Source organism: Drosophila pseudoobscura, chromosome X (genome assembly GCF_009870125.1).
Source record: "Drosophila pseudoobscura strain MV-25-SWS-2005 chromosome X, UCI_Dpse_MV25, whole genome shotgun sequence".
Taxonomy (NCBI): domain Eukaryota; kingdom Metazoa; phylum Arthropoda; class Insecta; order Diptera; family Drosophilidae; genus Drosophila; species Drosophila pseudoobscura.
In genome coordinates, this window is record NC_046683.1 from 67,038,908 (window position 1) to 67,053,829 (window position 14,922).

Here is a 14,922-nt window from a genome sequence, read left to right on the forward strand (position 1 = left end):
CAAGTTAATTATGAAATTTAACCCTCACTCTATGGTAAACTCTCTGTCTGATGTCTGTCGGTCCAACCCCCGGCTCGTGCGAGCCTCCTGCTGTTCAAAAAGATTTCACTTTTTAACACAATTGTTTCAACCGCCGGCTGGCTGGGAGATCAATTCTGTCCTATAATTGGGCTTAATTGAGAGTGAGGGAGATGGAGAAGCGAATACCCCGTTTGTTCCGCTTCATTTGTTTACGCACTTTTCACTCGAGTCATTCATTCTGTTTTCATGGCTGCCATCATTGGCGCCAAATTGCTTAACTAATACTTTTTCTGGGAAACTTCCAATGAGTAAGCTTCCACTTCCACTTTCCCGCTTCCGCTGGCTCTTGGCCGGAGGTTGTGTAAAACAAAAGTGAGAGAGAGAGAGACGGAAGAGGAAAGAAACAGCCATTGAAAGAAGATTAGTCATCGAGTGGCAGGGAGGAGGCAGGCAACCCACTGGCACGGGTCCATCACCTTGTTCCTCCTCTCTTTCTCGCCGCCCCAGTCATCGACTTCTTCCACCTTCCTTTTCTTGGTTTGTTTTGTTTACATTTGTCTGCCCTGTGTCTCTCTCCCGCTCTCTTCTAGCGACGATCACCGAAGAGCAACAGGCGGAGTGAGAGTGAGAGAGAGAGAGCCACTGCAGGTGCGCTCTCAGCTTGTGCTAGTGGGCTCTCTCTGATTAGAAGCACGCTGCCACGGCCCTCTGTAGTTACGCTCTCTCTGCCTCCCCCACTGCTTGGGCGCTCTCAGGCCGTTGCTGTGTAGGCACCGTAGGCTCTCTTTCGCTTTTCTGTGGCGCTCTCCAACTGTTGCTCCCACTTCTTTGTGGTTTTTGGTCCCTCCATCTGTTGCTTCTCTCTTGAGCCGCCTGCGTTCGGCGCACGGTGGGAGCCTCAGTTGAGTTGAGTTTTACCCGTCGTCGCTGCCGGATCGTTGTCGACAAGTGCCGTGGCCGATATCGCTAAATGTACAAATACATATATATCCAATCAAAAATACATACATATATGCATATATCGCATTGCGTATCTCCCATTTACGTTTCTTTTTTTTTATACAAAGTTTAAAGCTTAATTGTGAAAAATAGCGGATAATAAAAGCAAATAAAAAAGGTATAAAAAGAATCGCCAAAATGTTCGATAAGTGCACATATATGAGCGTGTGTGTGTCTGTGTTTGTGTGCTAGTGCGGCGGTGTGACATATGGTGTTATTTTTACGCTAGCCACAGGAATATAAATATACATATATTTGTATATACCCTTGTATATACATATATGCCATAAATAAGCAAACAAATTGTGAAATTAGCCAACGACCTTTCCAATCCATCTGGGTACACCTGTCCTACGCCTGCGCAGCGCCTAGAAGAACCCTTCTTCTCATTGAAAGCATCATCTGGACATAATACATATCTCTGAATACTCGCATGTGTGTGTGTGCTTCCAAAAGTTTTAAAAACAACCAGAAAATTACCTCATCGCTCTGCCCAAAACGTCGACGTCGACGACGACGACGCGACGACGACGTCTGACGCTGTCTGCCCCTGACTTTATGCTTATAGTCGTATACGTATACGTATACGTACACATATGTACATATACATATGTATATTTGATTCTATATTTCTTGTTTGCCTAGCAGCAGCAGCAGCAGCTGGCTGCCTCCTCCCCCGCAGTACCCCGCCACTATGGGTCCAGTATGCTTAAATAAATACTATCTTCAAGATACATACTCTCAGATTTGTTTTGCATTTGTAAGTAGATTTATTGTTTTCATACCCTGGAAATGTAGGAGGATGGTAAGGGTATGTCGTGTGTTTGTGGCGAGAGAGATGCGACAGCTGAAGGAGAATATTGAAAGAGATATCGATATATAGTGCATAAAAAGAAAAGAGAGCCTACAAGGGATATGTCTTGGCATTCAATTGAAGAAGTGTGGTTTGTTCCATGTCATTATTCCATTAGAAAATCGAATTATCAGGTATCCCGCAGTCGGTACCCCTCATACGGGGCATTCTTACTTATTTCTTCCTCCTCTGCTGTGTTCTCTCTTCTTCGTATGTTTGATTACCTTTTCAATTTCTCGCGCTTGCCTTCGGTGTTTTGCTGCTGTTGTTTTGTTGTCATAAGTCATTGCCAGCGCGATCGTGAGGTTTCTCTTCTTAACTCCCTCATTGATTGTGCTTTTGCTTTTGATTTTGCCTTTGCCTTTGCTTTTGTGTGGTTTTCCTCACCGTTTTCTATACCGTTTGTTTGGCAAATTTCGCCTGTCGCTCCATATTTTGGGGGCGTATTCTTTATTGTTTATCCATTATCTAAAAATGTCAATGCTCGTTTACAAAATTGTTATTGCTGTCCGTCCATATCCCCCTCTCTATCTGTATCTGTATCTGTATTTCTATCTTTCTTTCATTCGCTCGTTGGTTTTGGTCTCCGGCAAAGCTTTTGACCTTATTAGCGGTTTCGTTTTTGGAATGTCCGCCACATAAACACGCTTCGGAAACATAAAGAAATCGAAATCCAAGCTCATTTTCACTCCATGCTGTCTCTGCCTCTGCTGTCTGTGTGGGCAGTGCATCACTGTCCCACGAATATATGTAATATTGAATGTGGATGTGGATGGGGATGCGGATTGGTGGACGTGTGGATGGTTTTGCATCCGCCATGCCCCAAAGTGGTGCCTGCTGCCCCTGATCCGGCACTGGCACTGGCACTGGCACTGGCTCTGGCTCTGATCTCTGCGTGTACGTACATACATACATATGTACATTCGGTTGTCGATATATGTATAAGCAACAATCCCCCCATTGAGCAAGCGCCAATCTATCCGTAACTCGGTCACTTGGAAACGTTTGTGGGCAGTCCCCAGTCCCCAGTCCCCTGTGCCCAGTCCCCAGTAGTCCCCCGATCCATTGCCCATTTGTGGGCAATCCAGCCGCCAGACAAGTGACTGCATTTTCCACTTGTTCGAGTATTTTGTAGCCTCCGCTTTTTTTTTTTTGTTTGTTTGTATCTTTTTGGTTTTTGCATATTTGTGGTTGCTTTTTTATTAATTGAGCTGTATTCGTTAATTGGTTTTGTGCTCTCTGGTTGGAGGAGGTAGTGGCGGAAAGGTCTCCCAATGAGTGCTGGCCAGACAACTTTCGAAAGAGCACGGGATGGATGTCCCAGGGATATGTTTTCGTGGATTCCACGAATTCCATAACTTCGAAACTTCGAAACTTCATTTTTTCTTCTTTGGTTTTTGATTGATTTTGATCTGGTTTTAATGAGAAATGTCAGTTAATTCGTTTTTATGCTGGTCTACAGTAGGTGTGTTTTGGAATTCAGGTCAATTCATTTCATTTTGTATTGCAAAGATCAATATATATGTAGTTCTCGAGGTAATCAAAAAAGTTCTTGCATCTGATGTTCTGTGACTGAATCCCATTAAACACATAAATTTATCTTTGATTCTCCATCATCAATTTTTCAATCCCCCCCACCACTATGCTCGTATTTCCAGCTCAATTAAAGCAAATTAAACAACAATATTCGAATTGCATGCAGAACGATAGCCCCAACAACAAGTACAGCCACAAATTTTGTGTGCGGCGGCAACTAAAAACGAATAACAATACTCGGAATGATAATAACAATATAATGTCGAGCAGACGCGAACAGTGTAATAACAATTAAAAAAGTAAAAATAACAACTGGTGCCGCTCTATTTTTCCAACGCCTCAGCATTTTTCAATGGTTTTGTATTGCATTTTGGACCGAACCGGGGCTCCATGCACAGATACATAGATGTGTACAGTAGTCTCTCGGTTGTGGACAAGAGAATAGTTTTGGCCAGAGAATCGTTTTGGAGCAGACACTCTAGACTGCTCTGCTTGTGCTTTCCATCTCCATCTCGATTTCCCTTTTCCTATCTACGTATTTAGTCTTGGAAAGTTCCAATTGTTGGGTGACCACTGTACCTATGCACATCTGTACACCCAAACGTATGCCTCGTATGCCGAGGTATGTAGGTTTTTAATGCCGCTTTCAAACTTCTGCTGCCGCACACATGTTTCATCATCTCTCATCTCTCATCTCTCGTCTCTCGTAGCGAAGAAGTGGCGAAGAAACAACAGAAATGCTAAATAAACAAAGCGAGACAGCACATGAGCGGAGCCGAAGCCCGATAGTGGGAGGGAGGAGTAGGAAGCAGAGCAGATCGGCTCGGCGGCAGAGCACTATTCCATATTGAGTTCGATTGGATTCCGTTCGGGGGTCCGCTTCGATCCGTTCTATCGTATATTATGGAATAGTTTATTGTTTTGGAATGTTTCTTAATTACGCGGAACTCAAGTGGCGGCAGAGGAGGTAGTGCTTGCTGGAGGTGGAGGCTGGAAGCTGGAAGCTGACTGGAAGTAATATCTGAAGCAGAAGCAGAAGCAGTGCCAGTGGCAGAACCCGACACACATCTGTGCGGTGGCGGTTGGACGATCGGAATGTTTGAGCATTTCCTTTTCGATTCGCATTCCCATTACCCGTTTTCGCACGCACACTCATCGCGTTGACTCATCCACACACACACACGCACACAACCAACACCCATTAAGAGTGAGTGGGAGGGGTGGGGAGGATAGTGCGAGGACCCTTCTTGTTTACTATTAATGCTGATAAAGAATATGCATGCCTGCTTTCTGCTTTCTGCTGCCTGCTGCCTGCACATTCAGTTCTAAAAATAGCCTCCGGCAGTACGAGGCGAGTATTGTCATCGTCATCGTCATCGTCACCATATCTCCATATTTGAATGCGAATGTGCACACAAGATTTATACAAAAATTAATTTCCAGTATCGACTACCGAAAGCAGTGCGAGTGGGACAGACAGAGAGAGGGAGGGAGTGAATGGATGAGACAGAGGATGTGTGTTTTCTTGTACTCTTCCGAAAGGATATTTATAACTTTGGCAACCCTTTAAGATATAAACACACTTTTGGTGAATATGAACCGTGTGTTGTATCTGTACATACATACATACATATATACATATGTATGGGGACACTTGATTGCATTCCTCCTTATTGCTGCTGGGATCACACACTGCTAGGGATAGCATCGCTTCCCCAGAGGCAATCGACGGTACTGAAGTTGAATATCTGTGTCTACTACGAAAATCATGATCAACATCGAAATTGAAGCCTATAAATGCTCAGCAAAATGTTTGTCACATTTCCTCGTGTCCTGCTAAAGGCCCAAAGGCATTGGGGATAAGCCAATTGGGCAAAGTGTTGCTGCATTGGATCAACCATTTCCAAGCCAAGCTCTAGGTTGGATTCAAAAACATGTCGCTATAAGGAAAGCACAAGCTAAATTGCCCTGATATCAATGGCATCAATAAGTCATCTATTTTCTCCATTTTGCAGTTATGAGGAAGAGGTTTCAGTTTCTCGAAGATGTGCTACTTCTTCTATGGAAACGATCGATCTGCCAGGGTGTGCCGTGTTTCGAACCCCTCTCCTTGCTGTTTATTTAGTTTATCTCCAGTGGAGTTGGGTGGGGTTTTGGGGTTGGGTTTGGGTTGGGATTGGGTCCCCCCGATCGGGTTGTCACGTCTCTCCCCCTCTCTCCGTGGGTGTCGTAAATCCCTGCTTGATTACGTCAGTAATTCATTGGTTTTCTTGGTTTTATTTGTGTATTCTTTTTGTATTGTTTGGGGGGGGGGGGGGGGGGCTTGAGGGCAGCGCGAACACGCAGATAGGCACTTCATCAATCTGTGTGTCAGTCAGTCAGTCCGGGAGTCAGTCCGGGAGTCAGCCAGTCGATTCGGTGCGGTCAGTCGACATTTGTTAACCGATTTCCAACGCTTTTGGACTTGCGGTTTGCCTCCCCCGCACAGTGGGTGGGAGTGGAACCCCTGAAAAGTGCAAAAGGGGTTAATGGGTACAAATCACAGGAAATCTATCATTGAATTTGGTTAAAAGTTCGCAGGATTACTGCCAGATATATGTAGATACATATGTAGTGCCCCAGATATGTTTCCGGGGTAGATTATTATTTAGAGAAAAAACCTGGAGATCTGTTACGAAATTATTTACATCATTGCGATACTCTGGTGACCCCCACATTTAATGCATTCGCATTTCCATTGAAAATTTGATTATCTGTGTGTGGACTTTTCCCCTTTCTCTGTTTGTTTGTTGTTGTTGTTTTCTTGGCATGCCTTTCCCCTGGAGCAGAGGAGGGAGATTGGCGTGTCCATTGGCAGTTATCTCTGGGCGCTTGGCCTTGCCCTGCCCTGCCCTGCAATTTATTTCCATCTATATTTGCCATAGGGAAGGGAAGAATAGATGGGAGACCTCTCTTAATCAATGGAACTGCTTTGTATCTGTATCTGTATCTGTTCTGTGTCTGAGCTCTGTTCCTATTTGGTTTATGGATGCATTGGCATTCAAGTAGCAGTGGCAGTAGGCTTTCCCCTCTCCCTACCTCAAAGTCAACTCAACTGCAAGTATCCCGCCTCTCGGGGTTGCCCCTGACTATACGATATATACGATATATGTATTTGTATAAACTATGTATAAACTATGTACATACATATGTACATTCATGTGCGTATTTGTTGTTGTGGCACTGTCGCTGCTTTTGGCACTCACTTGTGCGAAAATCCATTGGAGCCCGACTGGCGGGAGCCTAATTTTTTGCCGTCTACGATTGACGCCGTCCGAGGAGGAGCAGCACCAGCAGCAGCAGCAGCAGCAGAGGGAGGAGGGAGGAGGACTGTGCGTGGAGGGGGTCCTTAAGTGGGCTGTGGAAACGGGGAGTGGAATGGAATGGGAATGGGAATAAGAGTCTTGGCATCCAATCATAAAATTGCTTGGCAATGTCTTTCGTATGTAGATGGAACGAAACGACGAACAAAGAAAGGAAGAACGGACGGACGGACGGACGGACGGAAGGAAGGAAGCAAAGTCTATGGATGTGTTGTGCTTGCAGGAAATGATGTGAAACTTCCAGAGGGTGAACATACACTGTCTGCAATAAATATATGCTGACAGGGAAATGTTTAAAAGAATAAAGCAAAGAAATGAGGCAAATAGGCTCATATCCATATCCCTATATAGATGTACGGATATATGTCGAAGGCATCCTCTCAGAGGAAGTCAGTAACTACGAGTAGGCTACGAGGGGCTTTCTGAGTGAAGGACGACATGAATACCCCTACTCATCGTTATCTCCGGCATTAGTCCGCTTTTCTCTGCTGTCGCCAAGGTATTGTTCCATCTGATGGTGCAGCGTTAGCTAATTAGCCCGCGATTCAAGGACACGCACACACACGCTCCTTGATAAAGGACTTTAATTAGATCATTGATACGTATCAGTCGGCTGACATAATTTGGCCACATTATGAGATGTGCCACCACCTTGCGGGCCTTGAGGGCCTTGAGGCTAATTGAAAATTACAGACCATCCCATCTATCCCATCCATCCATCTTCCATCCATCCATCCATTCAGGGAACAGAGAACCCTTCTCTCAGGGGTTTCTTCCACGCGCGCACTTGATGCCGCCTCCCTTCCTCCCCCTTTCTTTTGACGTCACTTGTGTCGCTGTCGATGTCGATGTCGATGTTCATTCGATTTGATTTGTTTGTTTGCCTTTTTCCAACCCATGGCACCCATGGCACCCATGGAACCCCATCCTTCTTCTTCGTTTGTTCGTTTGTTTATTTATTGTGTATTTTGTTACTTTTAATGCATCTTTTATCTGGGATTTTGCCATCATCATGAACATCATTGGCTGGGCTGCCTTTCTTCCATTGTTGCTCTTGTGGATTCGATGAAGCTGATGCTGATGCTGCTGCTGCTGCTGATGCAGGATGATATGCTGATGATGATGATGATGATAGCGATACACAAATTTGTGTCCCATTGTTGGCCACCGACCACACGGGACGAGATGGAAGAGGTTTCCCTGGCGACGAGCGGGATGTCTTGTTTACTCAAATTACAGCCGTACAGCCACAGACAATGGACGGGGAATTATCTCCGAGGTGGGATATTCGCACAGAGCCAGAGAAAGGGACTTCCCACAAGTCAAATCTGTGACCACTTGACCCCCGGAAAAGCAGATAGAGAGAGGGAGAGAGGGAGAGCGGGCTAGAGCGTGCCTTGGATCTACTCCAACGGTCTGCAAAGTCCTTTGTTTTTCCGTAGAAGAATTGTTGTTTATGGAAATTGATCGATCGTTTCAAAGCGGGAGTTGAATGCCCTCCAAAGCGAGGGGCGGGAGAGACAGCCCAAGGAACGTGACTGTTGTCTATATGAGGTGCTAATGTACAAGAAAACAAGCAAAATCGCCAAATAAACATTATTTGTTTATTCGTTGTCCCTCTTGTTCGTTGTACATATATGTATGTATATGTATGGGTATATCTTTATGCCTTTTGAAAAAAGAGTGCGAGACTTCTCCAATAAGAAATTGCAGTTGAAAGCAAAGAAAAGGCGGGGGGTGGGGGGAAACGTTCTGAGTCGCAGCTACGGCCTACATTTACACCCGATACTCGGTCAGTACGGCTCCCCTCCGCCAGAGGGCGCACACACTGAACGACAAAGAGCGTGTGTGAGAGAGAGACAGAAAATGAGTTAGCACGTGGACGGCGTTCCGTAGCCACCTTCTGGCCATTATAATAATCCAATCTGATCCAGATTCGGCAATCTGTTAGATATATTCATTTTCCATGCTTCTGCGTTTTTGGATTTCTCGTATCTATGAAATTGTGGATGCCACGGATTTTCGTCTTTTGTGGGGGCGGATGGGGCAAAATTTTGAAATACACTTGTAACAGTGAGATATCACAGCAGAGTGGATACCAAATTTCGTTTCTCTAGCTCTTATAGCCTCTAATCTAGGTGCTCTTCGGGACGGACAGACTAGAAATATTTTTGATAGAATTATATGGGGCCAAAGACTGTCAATCAAAAGATGTTTATTTGTGCGAGTCCTCCAGCATCTAGGTAATGTTATGGTCTTTGGTTGTCCAAGATCGAAATCTTCCAAGAGATTTCACCTCATATGTCGCACGATTCAAGCTAAAAATCTCATAATTGCTTCCCCCAAAACCTGTTTCAGCAACTGAATTCATGGGAAAACCCTGCCAAAAAACCGAAAGCTCTCTTTAGATGGAAATCATTAAACATAATGGCAATAATTAAACCATTTTTCGAGAACATATTCGCACTGGATCGTGACATATTTGCCCAACGACAAGCAGCCTTCTCTCTGCTCTTTCCGTTGACCATTCCGATCGTCATTTTCCGCTGACATCAGATGTAAAATGATTCGCTCAGGCGGGACGGACTACTAATCATTCGCTGGGGTCTGGTCGCTGGTCTGGCCATCTGTTGGACCTCTAAATGCAGTACATAGAATACTCGAACAAATTGAAATTTCTATAAATTCAGCGATGACTCACAGAGAAATAGGCATCACCAAAAAAATAGAATAAATGAGAAGCCTCGAGCGAGAATCGTCGTCATCATCGCAGATACAGTGAAAGCCAGGCGAAGGGACCAGTTATGAATAGCAAAGAAGTTTAGTGGGTGTCTGCCTAGGGAAGATTCTGTGGTGCAAGAAATGATCATTAAAGAACAGAATCTTGCTGAAGATCGCCTCCAGCTACAACTACAAGTGGAAGATCCTTTGCTGTGGGAGTAGCGGTCCTAGAGAGCCTCGTTGCGCACATGACATGTATGTTGTTGGCGCATTCTTTTCTGCGCTTCTCGCTTGTCGAGTAAGAAACGTCGGCGGAGAGCAAGGACGTGCCATCTAGTAATGATGGGGCACACCGTCCCTCTGGCGGAGAATCTGCTGTAAAAGATTTTCGGCAGACTTTTTCGGGGGACCTCAAATGTGCTGCTCCTCCGTTCTGCTCCGATCTGCTGCTCTGCCAAGTTCTATTTCCAGTGTAGCGTGAAAACCGTGTCAGAGATCGAAACGAAAGGAAAGGAAAGGAAAGGAGGAGGGTGGCACACACTCTTGCTTTCTATTCATTGATTTTTTGGTTTGGGGGGAAAAAAGGAAAATCCAAAAGATCTCGGATGCTCTTCAAATGCGAGTAATGCTAATGCTTTGTTTACCTTGAAAAAATCATACATACTCGTATGTGTGCACATAATTCTCGCGCCGATGTTGTGTATTTATAGCGCCCTGTATATATAGAATGGACAGATCTCATAAAGATACTGCCATACGTATATGTATGTATGTATGTATGGGATGGGATGGGGTGGGATGGGACTGGGGCACAGATCCACGCGGGAATGAAACGCGTAGGGAAGGTGTTTTTGGAGGTCTCAGATGTTGTTTTGGTTTAATTAAAATGTGAAAATCCTAAGATCTAAAAACTGCCTTTGCTTTTATCGTAGAGGGAACTAATTTTACGCTTTGTGGGACTTTTTTCACGCTGTGCTGTATTTTTTTCAACAGTTTATTTAAATTTGTGTTGTTTTTGTTTGGTTGTGACGATTTATGGCATGTGAAAGCTGATTTAAGCACTTGCATGTGTAGGATAGTGATCGTCATCCGAATATATGTTGTATGTATGATGTATTATTCTAAATACATCTCTGTGTGGAATATACGGCCTGTGAGGTGTTGTATGAATTCGAAAGCAGAGCACCAGCATTTCGTATGCGTTTTCGGGGGCAGTGTTTGTAATGGGAATTCATTTTGCGGCTGATCAATGATCTCTGTTGATGATATTTCTATTCAATTCTAAGGAATTATGTCATTTGATGAGGTAATTTTTGTACCCAAACGTGCGGCGCGTCATGCGGCAGCGCTCCTCTGTCTGTTGGGTGTGCAAGCCGGGAAAGTACCGGGATGTACCCTTCAAATAAATACAACATTCCACACAATCGCTCGTGAGATGTGATCTCTCGCTCTTCAGTTCAATGAACTCTCCTCCCTGTCGTCTGTTTTGGCCATAAACCACACCTCCGGGAACTGAGGGAACTGCGGGAGCTCCGGGAACTGCGGGAACTCCGGTAACCCTTCTCCATCCAGTCCAGGCTGCTCCCATTTATGGGCGACTGAAACGAGTGGAACGTGCCTCTGGGCGAGCGAGGCGGGGGACCGGGCGAGCACCTCTGGGCGAGTGGCTCTGTGTGTCAGAGCCGCGACATCTGGCCACATGTCAGAATCGTGCCAAGGTCTCCGATTGTGTTCTCTATAACTACGTGACGTTATCGTTTTGTAATTTTGATTGCTACGCGAAAGAACAAACGCACACAATGGAGCATGGGAGTATTTACACGACGATCCAATCAGCCGTCGACCTACTAAGGCAGAAACTTGTTCAACGACGACGCCCCCACGTCCGCCACGTCCCCCACGGAACACGCCTACAACTATCGCTTTCATTGGAAGACCTAGACAGAGACAGAGAGAGAGAGGGAGAGGGAGAGAACAGAGGATCGAACACCCACGCTTTTCTCCACTGAGGGCAAAGGCACCTGCATGAGAGAGTGGGAGAATGAGAGAACTGGAGAGCCGCATTCCATTCATTGCACTTTACTCTCCACTGCAGCTTCTCTTTCGCTCTCCGGCAGAAATCTCGCCCTATTGATGGTCGGCTGCACGGCCGCACTGCCGCACTGGGGGCACTCTTTGGGGGCAGTCGGCAGCCCGCACTTTGGGTGTTGATTGATCTTTTTGTTGTTCCTTCAAACAACAGTCTGCTAATGGAAAAGTCTGGTGGCAGGCAGCATTCTTTGCGATCGGATCGCAGTATGGTATTCTATGGGTTGATGCCCCGTCTGCCTGCTGCGAGTGCTGCCTTGGTGGCATTAACCGCAATGCCAGCAACATGCAGCATCCAAGAGCCATATATGTGCAATGCATGCCGCATGTTCAGCAGTCTCCACTGTTGCCTCTTGCCGCTTGCCGCTTGCCTCTTGCCACCTCCTTTGAGGTCGAGTCGTGGCTAATATGGAAAATGAAAACAGGAAAAATGCTTAGTGCGTTTTCAGTTTTCTGCGTGGATCGTAATCGTATCCTCCATCCATCTCTCCAACAATCTATGTTTCTGCCTCTTCTTGCTGCTGCATTTGTTGAGCAGAGATGCTTTAACCGTTTTCTCTCTCTGATCTTTTACTTACAGATTTTTCTACACACAAATCCAACAAACGACAACCGCAACAGCCGCAACAACTGCAACGAAGTAACAAACAAACAAACAACGACAAGAGCAACTCTTAGCAAACGCACATACTACCACGTTCCACACACTACAGACATACATACTGTACTGTTCTGCACTGTACTGCACTGCACTATATAGATATTACTTCCTCCTCCAACGTCAACCCTTCAGTGGAATCGGATCAATCGAATCGCAGACCATATCAGATCCGTGGATCCCCAGCAGCGGCCTGGAACGAGACCGATAACGAAAGAAAGGTGAGTGCTAAAACGTGTTAAAAGTGTTTCATATACTCGCCCATAAATATTTGCTGCATTCCACTGGGCTGCGGAGCTCCAACTGGTTTTCAGATGCGAGAGGGTTTCCACAGCCTTGCAAGCGTCGCTCCTCCCATGAGAACAGAACAGTCTAGCTCTGGGCTATAGCAGGGGATTGTCTACATATTCTATCACCATCTATCTAGGGGTTGAGTCGGTTCCATCTAAGAAATACTGTAGAGTGCAGTCTGTTTGGGAGTCCAGTAGGGCACTTCTTTCATTCTCTGCACTGCGGTCATGAATTCCATGAGGAAGTAAATTCCGTTGACAGCTTGCAGTGGGAGAGTTTGATTCATCATCGAGCTGAAATTGATTGACTAGATTGCCGCAGAGCATTCGGTGTACTCAGAACAATATTCCCACTACCCCCGTAGTCGATGTAATTGAAAGGGATACAACACATGATATACAGAATGAAAAGTACTATAGTCTTATAGTAGAAGAATAATATTTCTTGGTTTGATTCCCCGTTTTCCCAATCGCGATAAAGTGAATTGAACTCCGTGAAACTATCAACTTTATCTCTAGCAATGGATCCCTTTGTCTTTGTTGAGATTATTTGTACTTATTTAAGAACCAATCGTGAGTGCTGGCTGTCCCCCACTGATATCAAAGTGTTATCATTCTCTGAAGTATTTATCACGAGTATATTCATACCATGTACTTCCACTAGTAATTCCATCAGAGACGTTGCTGTGAAAATGTTCCCATAAGCGAATAGCACCTACAAGAAACCAAAACCATTCGCCACGATCGATTTGCGATTTAGTGGCTAATATTTTCCAATGGGGTTTCAGCTTTCTAAACACCTTTCGTTATTTTTTGTGTGTTTTAATTGATTTAATTAAATTTTCTGCTGGTCTCAAAATGTTGTATGCCTTTCCCTGAGCTGCCACGAGATGCGAGTCCCTTGTATCTGGGCAATTCCCCTTAATATTTTCCCCCACTTAACAAATAGAAATAAAAACTGTGCAAATTACATAAAAAGGCGGCTCCACATTGGCGGCCAGAACCAGAACCAGAGCCAGAGCCAGAGCCAGAACCCTGGCATTCTGTTATTCTTGCCAGAGAGGGGCATAGAGGGGCAGAGCGGGGCGGGGGGAAAAGCAATCAGGGGAGGGAAGAACATGGCTCTCGTGTCGTTTCGTCTCGTCTCGTCTCGTCTCGACTCGACTCGACTCGCATCGAATGTGTGGCAGTGGCAGCCTTTGCGAAGGAGTAAACGTGTCCGGAGGCACCGAGGCCCCGAGACAAGTGAAAACTGTGCAGATTCCTTGGGTGGTGGTGGTGCTGGCGCAACGGGACTCCTACGCAGGACCCCGCACGCGCCACAAGCCACACGCGCCTCACAGACATGCCACAAACACCGTTATATGGCCCCCAGACAAAATGGAGGCTTTGGCGCCAGAATGTCGCGCCAGTGGAGCTTACTTTTGGTGTTGTTTCTCCTTCATTTTATACAGCAGTGTATGCGATTGCACAGATAAGTGAGTGGGCCACAAGAGGGGTCCCAAGAGGGCTCCCAAGAGGGGGGCCCAGAGTGGGAGTCGTCTCTGTACAGTCTCCGGCATTTGTATGTTTACCCGCCGATTTGTTGCATACTTTCCAGGGCCTGTGGCACACGACAACACAATTAATCACGGAGAGAAATCAACTAATTAAAAGAAAAACCAATAGAAAATGCAGAAATAAAACGAGGGATCTCCCGCTGCTGCTGCTGCTGCTGTCAGATTTCCCCCAGTTTGATCCAGATATCTCCCCGGCGATATCCCCTAACCATTATTCATTTCCCCATCCGGATTGATCCCGTGGGGAGGGGGGAGGTGGCACAAAAAACACGTTAGTAAATGGAAAACAACAGTAAAGCAATGATTTTTTTTTTTGTGTTTTTTTGGGCAATGTATGTATATTATGTACATAAGGCGAAGAAAGCCAAGTTCAGCCATTGGTGGTCCACCGGGCCACCCATTGGGCGAACGGCAGATATGGGATGGACAGGGACGATGCTCTGCTCTGCTCTGCTATGCTCTGTTGGTGGTGGTGGTGGTTGGTCCAAAAAACCCAAAAACTAAAGTGAAAATAAAAAGCCAAAACGCTGAGCCACCACCCAACCATCTGCCCGCCTGCCTTTAGCCTCCTCCTGCCCTCCTGCTGCCTGCCTCCCTTTCAGGGCACTTTTACGATCTCATCGATGTGCGCACTCTCACTCACACACATGGCATGGATACAGAGGCATCCTTTTCCAGCGCCCACAGCGGACACATGCCATTTCACACAGCATCATCCAACAGCACCAGGGGCAGAGGCAGGGGCAGAGGCAGAGGCAGAGGCAGCAGCGGTGGCAGCAGCAGCAGCAGAGGCTTCTGGTCCTTCTGGACTCCTGGAGCATGCGCTTCTCTCATC

General features: G+C 45.9%; 1 protein-coding gene across 4 annotated transcripts in view; it reads left to right on the top strand.

The window, feature by feature from the left end:
- The first annotated feature begins 892 nt into the window (after window positions 1–892).
- rhea (Talin_middle and talin-RS domain-containing protein rhea) overlaps window positions 893–14,922 on the top strand; it is a 33,327-nt gene continuing 19,297 nt past the window's right edge. For all 4 annotated transcript variants that reach the window (XR_004470741.1, XM_001354178.4, XM_033385369.1 and 1 more), the window contains exons 1-2: window positions 893–1,138; window positions 12,161–12,459. The gene's annotated coding sequence lies outside the window, so the exon portion shown is untranslated. The remainder of the gene's footprint in view (window positions 1,139–12,160; window positions 12,460–14,922) is intronic.